We start from the raw sequence: 14,824 nt of genomic DNA on the forward strand, positions 1-14,824 counted from the left end.
ACATTTATATATAACCATTTAATACGTAAAATTAAATATTATTTTAATAAATAGGACTTTTTGTAAGTTTTTATTTTACTCATTTCTTTATATTGATAAAATATCATATCTTTAGCAAACTTTGAACTTAAATTCATTAAAATTTTTGCCTTGAAAAATAAATTAAGCATAGGCAAATTTACTGGAACAAACTAAATAATATAAGTTTTTGATAACTAAACAAAAAAAATTAGGTAATGGGTAAAAAAGTACTTTTCTTGTGTGAGTGTTATTACTTCATTGAAAAAATTCTCTATTCAGATAACTTATAGACAAAATACAAATGGTTAAGCTAAATATTCAAAAAAAAACTACTATTTAAAAAACATAAAATCAGCCTCAATAACCATAAATTAGCCTGATTGTGTCCGAGTTTATATACAAATTTATAAAAAAAATTAAAAGCCAAAAATAAAAATAAAAACTGTTAATTAAACTATTCTAAAAACATTAATGTAATAACATAAGGACTTAACAACTATACAATAAAAAAGATTAAAATCAAAAACTATTTAGAGATTTAAGAAAACCAGCTAAGTTTTGTAAAAAAATTAAATAAACCTGAGCTTTTTTAAAATGTAAAACTATTCAGAATTACCCTGAGTAACCTGAGTGTGAGACAACATTGTTATACAATGTAGCATTTTTAATGAAATACTTAAGATAATAAATACAGAATCACAGTCGCCACTCTTTAAGTCAAATAAACTGTCCTGAGTCATCCTGATATTTTTCAAACTTTTTTAGAACTAAAATTAACTTCTTTAACAAAATTGTTTATATAAGAACAAAATATTCAAACTAAACTAATAAAATCTCATTTAAAATATGTCCTAGATTTTTTCAACATCTTAAAACTATCATGACTTTTTTCTTTATATAAAACTATCCTGAATCAGCTTGAGTTTTTGAAAAAGGTTCAAGATATCTTAAGCTATCCTAAGTGTGTGGCAAAAAAAAACATAAAATGTATCACTAAATAATAATGACATTAAAAAAAATTTGAAAAAAAAGGCTAATTAATAAAAAATATAAATACTTATACAAATTAATTTAACATAACCTTCAAAGATCATAATCATAAGAGAATTAACTAAATGTTAAACCAAACAAATTGCAATGGGTAAATTAAATTTTATTCAGAATAAGTTGTATAACAATTGTACTATACTTTTAGAACAAAATAATTGTGTACAAAATTCTGCAAAAGAAACAATAAATACATTCTAATGACTATTCAATAATTTTTATGCTACACTTTAATCATTGCTATACTACAATTTTTACGTAGCAAATTTTTATAAAAGTAAGTATGCTAAACTAATAACACTTAAAATTAAACAACATTGAAGCTTAAAACCAAAATCCTCTATAATTTTTAAAAACAGTAAAACTAGATTCAATTTAAGCTAAGTGATTACAAAATATAAGATTAACATCTAGGTACAGCATTAAAATATATTGTAAAATTCTATGTAAATTGACTTTAAGGCAGAGGGGGGAGGGTAAAACAATTTTTTCACAACTTGATTTTATTTTATATAGTATTTATTAAGCTACAAGATGCTTCTTACAGATTTTAAAAATTCAAAATAATTTTTGAGATATAACAAAGTTGGAGGCAACAATAGGTTCCTTATGAGAGGCGCAAACTAAAACGACAAAAATAGAATATTTCAATAAAAATCTATTTTCTTCTACGTTTTTTGAGATAACTACCTTAATTTTTTTTAGGAAGTGTTCCTTGATATATTTAGAAAATTTTGTCTGAAAAAATTTCCGAAAAATTAAAAAATAAAAATTTTATAATAAAAAGTAAACAAAAAAAAAATTTTTTCGGTTTTTGTGCTACAACTTTTTTATCTTTTTAAATTTTGTTCCAATAGAACTTTCTAAATATTGCAAGGAAAATTTCCTGAAAATTTGAGGTAGTTATCTCGAAAAACTTAGAATAAGATAGATTTTTAGTGATTTCTAGTTATTTGCCGTTTTAGTTTGCGATTCCCATAAGGAACCTATTATGGCCTCCAACTTTGACTAGCTATATCTCAAAAATTTTTTGAATTTTCAAAATCTGTAAAAACGCATCTTGTAGCTTAGTAAAAACTATATAGAGTAAGATCAAATTGTGAAAAAAATGTTTTACCCCCCTCTATGCCCTTAAGGCTGACTTATTGTGTCAAAAAAAAATTGTTTTGAAACTATAGCTATTAGATTGCAAAAAATAAATTAAAAATACAATAATTGTATATTAAATCAAGTATTAAAAAACTCCAACTTACCACCATACAATTTTTTCTTTAATATCTTATTTTAAAAAATTGTCTGGAAATTTATACATAAATTACACAACATAATTCATAACTTAGTTTAAAAAAAACCTTAATATCACATAGTTTTTGAACAAGATAAAATTAATTCAATAACTTGGCTAATAAGTATTTGTATTCTGTATTGATTTTGAAATTTTTTGGTTAACATTTGTTTTGTTGCCATAACAAAGTTTTTACAAACATGAATCTAACTTTTAATAGTAATATATTTTGAGTAAAACCAGAGAAAGTTTATTTTCTTTCTATAAATATTTCAGTATTTGTTTTTATAAAACACGGTTTCTTAAAGTGGGCCTTTTCAAAAATTTAGGGAGCCATAACTGCAATGTGGCTAAAGTGGGAAGGGAGGCATGATGAGAAGTAAAGGGGCCATGAGGCCATAATTTAAAACTTTACTAAATATTCTGGAGTTGATGAAAGAGCAAAATAGAAATCTAAAGTGAATTTAAGAATAGTTTTGAAACTTATACTAGATATTAAGGAAAAATTTCAGAAATTTAGGGGCTGTAAGGTATGGATGATGGTACACTTAACTTATAGGTACTACTCATCACAAATAAACCCTAGCTTATACCTATAGTTAGTACCTTAGTAAAACTAGATACTACTTTTTTATAAATTAGACAAGACGTTTGAGGTAATGAATCCTTAATATAAAAGAACCACAAAACACTATTTTAAAAATACAAGTTACTTTTACAAATCACTTAAAATAAACGAAGCTTAATAAAAATTCTAGTTTAAAAACATTAACTAATGCAACAACTATAGAATACTTAAATCTAACTCTAGAATAAATAAATATTATATTACAATAATTCTTCTACTTAAACCATAAAATACAGTAATAAACTAACATGCAGCATTAACTATATACCATGGATAGGAGATAAATATGCACAAAGGGTCAATTTTGTACAAAGACACTTATGCACAAAGACACTTTTGCACAAAGACGCTTTTGCACAAGGGGTCGCTTTTGCACAAAGACACTTTTATATAAGAGGTCACTTTTGTACAAAGACACTTTTGCACAGGTTGAACTTTTTTGTTTATTTCATTTTTTATTAATTTTAAATTTTTACTTTTATTTTTTTATTAATTTTAAATTTTTACTTTTATTTTTTTATTAATTATATTTTTTTTATTATCACTATTACCCCTAGCCCTTACCCTCAGTTGGTAACATCACATTTTTTTTCATAACAATTCTTTTTATTTTTTTGTTTTTTTTTTTAATTAGTATTTTCATTAACTATTCTTTTTTTAATTTTTACTATAACTGTTACCCCTAACCCTTACTCTTGGTTGATAATTTTTTTTTTGTTTTTTGCCTCAAATTTTTTTTGCTGAATTCAATCATCAAACTTCCATTACATTCACTAAAAGTTAATAAAGTAATCTGCTTTTACTTAAATTTACAAATTTAAAGAACTTTGAAAAAATTATAAGGAGGTAAAGTATACACATTAACTTGTTACATAAAATACTAAACTTAGTGCTCAATTATGAAAAACTTAATTGTTTACTTGAACAAAAAACAATTTGATTCTAAAATTCTGCAAGATAAACTTTTGTGTATATATCACAGTTTCATTATGGAGATGTCCTTGCCACAGATCATCAATACTACAAAGTATACAAAAACTGCTTGTTCAAGTAGGGTAGTTGTTCATTATGTTAATAGAAAAAATTTGCAGTTTTGTAGAGAATATTTTATAAATTTTTACCAGATGAAGGCATTGGAAATTAAGTAAATTTGTAAATTTCTAGGAAAGTTTTAACTTTAAAGGATTTTTAATTAATTATTTACCATCTAAAGGCTTTGGAAAACAAGGAGCTTTCAGGGTTGCCACTTGTTTTTTTCAAAAATTTTCCAGGTTTTTAAAAGTACACATTTTTGGGTCTATTTATAGTTTAGAGTTAAGTTAAAGGTAACAAATTGTGTTAAGTAGTATAAAAACATTGAAAAGATACTGTAAAGCTATTATAAACATGTTTTTTAATAAAAATAAAATTTGATGATGACTTAAATTTTTTAATTACATGATAGATTTTTGAATCAAACCGAAATTTACTACTAAACATGTGAAAATTGTTGAAATTCCAGGTTTTTCCATGTTTTTTTGCCTAAATTGTCAAATTCTAGGTTTTTCAAGGTATTTCCAGGTTTCCAGGTTAAGTGGCAACCCTGTGTTTTGTAAATTTGAACTGACAAAATCTGACGTTATTTCAAATGTTGTCAAATTTCCTGACTTTTTTTCAAAACCCCCACCTTTTCTTGACTTTTCCTGACCTTTTGGCAACCCTGTAAAAGTGTCTCAGTGCATTTTGACCCATTCCCATATACTACAGGTCTAATTTTCAGTCTCTAGGCCTTATACAACAACTCTATCTCATAATAATGATAACATTGCCCGAGATACTTGTGCTCTAGTTGACTGGTTTTGTGACAGCATATGAAAGATGCATTCCATTACAGGGCCATAAAATGTATAAGGGAGAGCCACATTGCTATAATTTGAATCTTAAACTAGATATTCTGTAGTTGATGATGAAGAGCAATAAAAAGGTTTTAGGCTTATTTAAGAGTAGTTTTTTAGAAATCTTCTCACAGGGGGACATAGCTTTTTTAAATTGTTTAAAGCGGGTTGCATAAAAAAAAAGTTTAGGAAATTTTGCTAGAAAGCAATAACCAAAGGTGTAAAGCAAATATTATAACAAGTTGAAGTTTTGTGATTTTTAGAATTACATATGGTTGCAACTCTTTGAGGCAAAAAAACAGTCTGGTTCAACTTTAACTATTGAAATATATGAAAAAAATATTAAGCATTTTAAAATTTAAACTGTTTGTATTTCATATATTACCAATATGCAGGTATTTAATAATCTGTTCCCAACTAAATATTACTTAAAGATTTTATCTTGGTAAACAAAACATTATAAGATTTAATACAAAATTTCTAATGTTTGTTACATAAAACACTCTTTAATTAAACTTCTCTTAAGTTTCCAAAAACATCAAGTTAAAAAATATTATTGCCATAAAACTAAATTAAAACTCAACTTGTGAAAAAGCAACTTATATGAATATCAAGCTAAAAGATACAAAATTAAATGGTGATAAATTGGTATTAAATTAACAAAGACTTTAAGAAAACAGGATTCTACTAGATTTTCAAAATTGACCCTTACTTTAAATTAAAGGTAAAGAATAAACTACTTTATATTTTTTATAAACTTTCAATTAATTTTTTGGATATAGTAAGTTTAGTTTCACACATAAAATCAAACTTTAACAAAGTTTAACTTTTTATAAATCTAGTTATGATTTGAATCTAGTTTGTAATGAAGTAATGGTTTCTTGTATACTTTTAGACAGTTATGTGCTTTTTTTTTTTCAAATCAAATGTATACAATTTAAAACAGCTAGATTTAAGGAATCTTCAATTAGTACAACTATGCATGTTTTTAATACAATTACAATTAAAAATTAATTAGATTTGCAAATGGCAACTACAATGGCAACTTCTGCATTTGAAAAAAGTTAAGATATTTAAAATTTATATAGAAACCTTCTCAAAGCTTGTTAAAATAAGAACCTCCAAATTTTTGAGGTTCAGCTTTTTTCCTAAACATTTTCTTGCTACATTTTACACGTTTTTAAACAAACAACAAAATAAGATTAATTAATTGATAACCTTTTTTTTAATCTTTATGAAATAATTAATTCGGAGTGACCACTAAGGTGCATTTGTTGCCCCTCAAAAATGAAAGTTTTAGAATTTTGGTTAGTAAAATTTGTTGATGTTTGGAAATCACATAAATTGGCAGCACAAAAAAAATTAGCTTCCTAGCTTTAAGCCTGCTGGAGAAAATTACTTATGAAAATTTTGCTTTATATTGCTATAATTAAAAAGAGGAAAAAAGACCATTTCACTAAAAACTTATTTTCTCTTACGTTTTTTGAGATAATTACCTGAAACAGTTAGGAAATGTTCCTTGCTATAATTAGAAAATTCTGTATAAACAAAGTTTATAAAAATTAAAATATATTGTTTTTTAAATGAAAAAAAAAATAGTTTAATTTATTTTTTTAATATATATATATGTATATATATTTATTTACTTACTAGTTCATAACTAAACTAATTAAGAAGATATATCTTTTAAGTTCAAAAAATTTTACAAATTATACTTTATAACCACTTGATAAATTGTAATAGCTAGAAGTAGTTTATTAATAATATTATTACTATTGTATACAACATTTATTGTGCATGCTTGTTAAGGTTCTAAGGGTCACTCACAGTTTTCCACTTATATATACAGTAACCTCTCGCATCTTTACGCACTTGTGAAGTGACGTTAGTTACGCACTCTTGTACTCTTGTTTAGTTACGCATTTTAGAATTCTAAATATTCAAAAAAAAAAATTTTTTAATATTACACAATTTAGGTCTATTTTATATTCTTAATGCTTTTTAAATGCTAATTCACCTCACTATATCTTTAGACTTTGTAAACTTATGTTCCTTGACTAATTGATAAACATTTAGTTATACCTCAGTTTATCAGAAATTTTGTTAACATTAAGAGATTAAATTAAAATTCCGAAAGAAATATGACTGTGAATGAAATAATGAAAGTATAATGAAATAATGAGAGTTTAAAACATAAATTAATAATACAACACTCTTGCCCTATATATGAGCAAACATCTAAAAAATAAATCTATTGAAACTTCATAAAGTAGCAGTGACACTTAATAAATATAGAGCTTACACTTAACACAAATGCTTAATTATAAATTGAATTTGCTAAGTAGAATAGAATATAAATGTTAAGTATCAAATATGTCACATATAAATAAAGATAAAATCTATCTATTATTAAAATTAGTAAATTTTTTATACTCGTATTATTATTTTATATAAATTTAAATCCTGTTTTTCAATATATGTATAGTTTTATCTTTTTTTTCTTAATTTATAAATAAATTAAACAAATCTTTTTAAAGTGGGAAAGTCCCCAGCCTGCTTTCAACTAGAAGCAATGTCAAAAAAACAGCCATTATAGTAAGTATATTTGGTACCTCTTGTATCTTTACGATCTCTCATATCTTTACACACTTTTTCTGTGGACACAATGTGCGTAAATAAGCGAGAGGTTACTGTACTATGAAAAATTATTTTCAAAATAATGAGAACAGTATAAATGGTAAATTTATCTTTCATTTTTTTATATTTACAAAAGCAACAAAAATACTTAAATAATTCAAGTAGAGCTAGTTATAAGGCAGAAAATCTTACCAAATAATTAATTTGAAGAGTAAAATTAACAAAAATAACTGGTTGAATATAATAAAATTTTAAAATAGTGGCATAATTACAACAGTATCAACTTAAACTCAATGAAGATCTAATAAAAACTGGCTAAAATTTAAAAAATAAAATACACTGAGTCAAACTGATATTTCCAAAAAGTTCAAACTAGCCTGAGCTAGCTTAGTTAAATCTGTGTTAAATTAAAAATACTTTATGTTTTCAAATTAGGTTCTTAACATCTTATAATATACAACATACATTATATAATATCCTATAATTAATTAACATCTTATAATTATATGGTATCTTAAAATTATTATTGTTTGATGACAAAAAAAATAATTAAGTTTTTAAAAAGAATGTGATTGTTTTAACATTGGTTTAAATTTATATAAAACACTATAAAAATTTAATTTAAAGACTGTAACTTCAAAGAAAAAACAAAAAAAAATATTGTAACTTTATTGTATGATTTTTATTATTTAATGTTTTATTTCTGTTAATATTAAACTTTCCAGAGCTTTCTTGTGGTGGTATTGTAGTCAAGTCTTTGGTAATGAAGAAAAAAATGCAGACAAGAACTGATATGTAAGATATTTGTTGTCTAACTCTATGCATTTATAGTTACAGGGTTGCCACTTGTTTTTTAATTTTTTTTCCAGGTTTTCAAATTTCTTCCAGGTTTTTGAAAGTACACATTTTTGGCCCTATTTTTAGTTTTAAGTTATTTTCTAATTAAGAAACTGTGTTAAATAGTGTAAAAATATTAAAAAAATACTGTAATGTTACTTTAAATGTGTTTTTTGATAAAAAAAATTTTTGATGATGACAAAAAATCTTAATTATATGATAGATTTTTTGTGCCAAATCAAAATTTTACAATTGAAAATGTTTAAATTATTCAAAATTCCAGGTTTTTCTTGGTTTTTTAATCAAAATTCCAGGTCTTTTTCAAAATTTTCTTAAATTCCAGGTTTTTCCAGGTTACTTTGGCCTAAATTTTCAAATTCCAGATTTTTTAAGGTTTTTCCAGGTTTCCAGGTAAAGTGGCAACCCTGTAGTTAATAGTTTTTTTTTATTGTTAAACAATATTTGGTAATTACCTAGGACAATGTTGCACCAATATCAAACTAGAAAATCTGTAATATTTGATGTCATTTCTAAAAATATTTTTTGGCTTAAAATCTGTGTTTTATATATACATTAATAAAACTAAACTTATTTATTATAAACTAATAAAATTAAAATATTTAATTGCTTTTATTTGACAACATAAAGCAATTATGTCAATACAATAATTTATATTGATCACAATTTTGTAAAATAAAGTTGATTAAATATTTAGTCTATCATAAACAAATTTAGTTGTTTATATGTCTACATATAGCTTGTTTTTTTTTTAGATTAAGCATATTAGGCTTAAAACATTGATTTTTAGTATAAAATTATGGTTAAAAATAGACATTGAATATAATATATTTTCAGTTTGATATTAGTGTGACATCATTCTATGTAATTACCAAATATTTTTCTTTAAAAAGTTAAACTGTTTTACTGTTAAAAAAAATTATACTTTAACTTTTAAAATAAAAGTGAAATAATATAAAAAAATTTGTCAAAAGTTACATAAAAGACTAATTTTCTCTAAAATTAAATTGCATAATAATCCAGAAAAAATAAAACCTTGAGCAAAAATTTATAGATGTTGTTCATGTAAACTCTGTTATAATGTGATCTCTAGGACTATAATTTATGTTAACTATACCATGGTGAGTGTATAGCATAGCATTTGCATTATGTACACATTAACATGCTGTGTTAATTTTAGTTGTTTGGTGCCTATTTAACAAAATGGACTTTATTATAGCTTCCAGTTTATTAAGTTTATGAAGGTCTTTTTTTTTTAATTTAAAAGTATAAAAATGGCATTATCATTTTCTAGTTATTTAGTCTAAACATATTCTAAAACGTCTATTCTAAAATGTGTTACAGGTAATGGACAGTCAGGTTTATAAATGTTTGCCTTATTATATAGTTCACCAGGCTGATGTCCTATAGGGTAACTTTTAAAATGATTAAGTTCTGTGACTATCTTTTTTATGCACTTGTTTTTAACAAAAGGGAATATTAGGAGAAACACCCCAACAATTCGACAAGACTCCTAGCAAAGTTAAAGCTTAAACAAAAACAGAAATTATAGTCCTTCGACTAACTATCAACTCATTAAACTTATTAAAAATGTCTTTTTAAAAGTAATTTACAAAAAAATAAATTTTAATAAGTAGTTTTTCTAAGCATTTCGCTGACCATATTCTTAAGTATTTTTAAAAAGATAACTAAGTATAGTGGACAGTTAGGTTTATGAAATTTCGCCTTGCTATAAAGTTCACAAGGCTGATGTTTTATAGTTAATTTTTTTTAGATTTTTGAGTTTACAGACTTGTTTTTTTACTTGTTACAGTAGTATTATTTTTATATCGTAAACTTTTTATTGTACTAAATTTTAGTATATTAATTTACATTTATGTATTACAATAATTATTTTTCTCTAGTTGGCTAAGATCTTAATCTTTTATAGTAATCATTTTTATTGTCTTTTGCTGTATCTACTTCCCTATCTTTTTTGCATATTATAATTTTTTTTCTTTTGTAAAAAACATAGTTTAGAAAAATAACTAGCTCGGTTTAAATTTACATACTTTTTTTGCTTATTTTTCAAGTCTTCCAGCTAATCTGTTTAACCAACTTCGAATCAGACTTCAACGTAAGATCACTTTTAGCAACTTTTTTATATGATTATGAATATTCAATACTATTTTAAAATACCTACTTCATAAAGTAAATTTTGGCGGATTAGTCAGCTTACACTCGGCAGATGCAACCTTGAGTGTTAGAGAAAGCACCAAAAATAATAGAAAAATTTTTTAAATAAAAGCAAAATATTTCAAACAACTGTAAACACGATCAACTGATTTTTTTCAAATAGTTTTTTTTCAACTTTACTAGAACACACACATATGCAACTTAATATATTTTTAATGTTTATTTAATTGTCTTAATTTATTAAAGATTAACTAACTATGTATACCTTTGATTGTCTACCATTATTTTTGGTACATTATTTTTTCAAATGGTGTCTTCTAATTGTCATAGTTTGTATTAAAATGACAGCAAAGCGTATAAGTATGAAAGTAGAATATGAAGCAGCATAACTTACAACGGCACTAAGGTTACCAAAGCACTTTTAAAGCATGTTGTTTAAACTTAAGAATTAAAAAAAGTAATTATTTCTAACGGAGATTTTACAAAACTAAAAAAAACTACTTAATGTTAATAATGAATAAGTAGAATTTTTTCTTGTTTTAAGTTCATATCATGCAGACAAAGTTAAATAACTAAAACAATTACATATGCATATCACATCCAACAATTAATAAAACAAATTCATTATTTTAGTGATTGTAATAAACGACGGATATACAACTTTTTTACAATTATCAACAACTATATTCTTAATAGCTTAAGATAATAGGAAAGTTTAAATTAAAGTGAATTTGCAAAAAATTCTATTTTGAAATAGTAAAATATCAATATTTCTTGAAACATATTATTATTAGTGCAACCAAAGAGGTTTAACAGCATAATATACTTTTAAATTTTGATAAATCCTTCAATAAGAGAACAAATACTTATTACAACCAATAGTAGTCATTTCATAATTGCTTAAAACAATATATTTATTAAACATTTATAAAAAATTTTTAGGTTGTTGTATGATTGAAAGTTGCTAAGCTTGATAAGCCAACAATACATACGTATGTGTTTAGTCAAATGTTTAGTTAAAAATGTCAATACCGTTAATTTTAAAAATTTAATAGGATTCAATTATTGCAAATTATATTAATTTCATAAAAAAATGCTCGTTCTCATTATAATTTTATTGTTTATACTTTATTTAGTCAGTTACTAAGCTTATTTGATCAGTAACCTTACAATTATTTTTGCTATTGTTGTAATTTATGTTTATATCTTTGCTGGCCTCGCCTAATTATCAGCTGAACATAACTTATGTTTACATAAAAGGACCAGGTTTTTATAAAAGTTATGAAATATAACTAATTCAATTATTTAAATGGAACTTATAATACCAAAGTTTATGCATGTATATAGTTTCTTAATATTTTTGAAAGACTATTAACAAAGGTACACTCAATTTTTAACAATTTTTGTAGACAGTTTAAAATTAATTTACTTTATCTTTTAAGTATCGACTTGAGTTATATATTTTCTATTGACTAACTTATATTTAATTACAATGAAATGTTAATGAAGTACCAGCTTAAAACTGAATAAGCCATAAAGTTGACAAAATTTAAGAGTTTCTAACCAGGAGATCACAATAGCACTACCATTACTGTCTTAAAGTTAAATAAAACAATTTTTAAAATTATTGTTTGTTGAATTTGTATATTACTTGATTAGTTAATTAAAAGAAAATATTTAAGTAGGCAGTCTATTTAACCAATATTTACATGATCCGTAAGAAATAAACTTATTAAAAAACCCTTTTTTTTTTTTTAAACACTTGAGTTTTATTTGTGAAAATTGGCGAACAAATTTATCAAAAAAGAATAATCTAAAATGTTAGAACTAAAAATAAAACTCATTCAATAAAATTCTTAAATAAGTTAAATCGATTTAATGGCGATAATTAAAATGTCTTTCTGTACCAGTAATATTTTACTCGAATTTGTTTAAAGATATACTTGTAGCTTTATTAAAGCTTTAATAGCAGTAAAAAAGGTTTTTATTAGGTTCTTTACCTATTTTGGTGTGTACAAAAATACTATAAGTTAAAATTAATGTATAAAAACTAGCATGAACTTAGCTTGAGAGCTTGAGGAATTTTATAGAAACCTTTAAACTTAAGACTCAATTATGTCCTTATTTTAAAAGCTAATTCAAACTTTTTTTTTATTCTAAAGAACGGTCCTTTGTCTTTAATTAAAAAAATCCATTGAATTAGGGTTCGAATTTTTGAATGGGGCCCCTTTAAAAATTTTGTGTTTTTTTCCATTATTTTATTTATACAACCTTTTCTTAAAAAATATTTTTTTAAACATACTTATTAAAATGAGTTTAATGTTGTTGAATTTTTTTTTTCAATTTTTTTTTATACCATAAGCCTGAATAAACTTTTCAGGAAAAATCTCAATTTTGCACGTTTTTTGTTTTTCAGATATACAACTTTTTATGCAAAAATATTTTTTTTTTAGTAATTTTTATTTTTAATAGACTTGTATAGTTATGTTTTATGATGTAGTGATATTTTTTTCAAAGTTTATTATTTCTTTTAAAATATATGACCAATACAAGTTTTACCTAAACTCTTAGCACTTGAGCAAAATTCCCTCAAACAGCTTGCTAAGAATTTAGGTAAAACTTGTATGGGTCATATATTTTAAAAGCAATAATAAACTGTGAAAAAAATATCACAACATCATAAATTATAACTATACAAGTCTGTTGAAAATGAAAACTACTAAATAAATATTTATTTTTGCATAAAAAGTTGTATATCTGAAAAACAAAAATCATGCAAAATTGGAATTTTTCTGAAAAGTTTATTCAGGCTTATGTATAAAAAAAGTAAAAAAAAAATTGGAGAAAAAAATTAACAACATCAATAAACTCATTTTAATAAGTATGTTAAAAAAAATATTTTGAAAAAAAAAAATTTTAAAGAAAAGGTTGTATAAATAAAAACATAGAAAAAAACACAACATTTTTTAAGGGGCCCCATTCAAAAATTCAAACCCCATTTCAATGGATTTTTTTTAAATTAAAGACAAAGGACCGTTCTTTAGAATAAAAAAAAGTTTTTAATTAGCTATTAGAATAAGGACACAACTGAGTAAGTTAGGACATTATTATAAAATTCCTAAAAAATGCTCTCTAGCTGAGTTCATGCTCATTGTTTAAAATACTTCTCAAGAAAATACACTTTCTGTCAAAATTATAACATTAGACTGTATTAAAAAAACTAACATGCTTCTTTTTAAACAAGCACAAAATATAGTCCTACTAAAAATTAATATATAAACTAATAATTTAGATTGTGAAATTTAAGTTTTTATTTTGAAGTTGACTATGTACTTTTTAAACAGATATATTATATGTGAACAGATAATAGATATAGATAAATATTTTAATAATTTATATAAATTATGATTTATTTATAACTTATTTACTCCTTTGCTGTTTGCAATTCAGCTACCCTTTCGTGGCTGATAGCTTTACCTTTTTAAATAATGTTAAAAAATGCTAGATTTTTCTCACTCGACCCAACAATGAATCTTTGTAAATGTTTGCTGCAACTTCAGTGGCTTCTTGGAAGAAATGTTTTTTCTTAAGTTCTCTTTTTACAATAATTTCCTCAATTATATTTTGCTATGTCTTTTTGAACAAATATATTAAACAATGTTTTTTATGTAGATTTTAAGTACTTTATACTTAATAGTTGAAAATAAAAGTTCTCAACTTAATGATAAGGACAATGACTAATTCAAAACTTAAAATTTTATTAACAAAATGATGTTTCATTCACTTGAACCAAATTAAACAAGATCATCAGTTGAATAAAATCTTATTCAAGTAGAATATAAAATATTTGATTTGAATAAAGCAGTGAAACATTGTATTGTCAATAAAACACAACTATAGATCATTGTAAGATCAAAACCCAGGTCAAACTAACATAAAGTGACAAGTATAAAAATAAGAACTTTTGTTTGTTATATTTTAGCCTCTCTAGTAGAAGTTTACAAGACAAAATACCATTAGCAATCTTAATTCTGGAATTATTAAAGCCAGAGGGGGGTCCAACACTTTTTTTTTACAAAAGTTTACTTTGGCTTTTATATAAAAGCTAAGTACAAACTACAAGCCTGTTTTTAAGGAATTAAAAAATATCATTTAACTTTTGAGATATTTTAATTTTTGTAAAAATTTTCTGATACAAACGTATAGACCACAAATTTTTTGAAGTCAATTATCTCGAAAAATTTTTAAATCACTAAAAATCTATCTACTCCTCCATTTTTCAAGCAATCTTCTCAAAATTTT

Source organism: Thalia democratica, unplaced genomic scaffold (assembly GCF_965202585.1).
Source record: "Thalia democratica unplaced genomic scaffold, ktThaDemo2.hap1.1 HAP1_SCAFFOLD_51, whole genome shotgun sequence".
Classification (NCBI taxonomy): Eukaryota; Metazoa; Chordata; class Thaliacea; order Salpida; family Salpidae; genus Thalia; species Thalia democratica.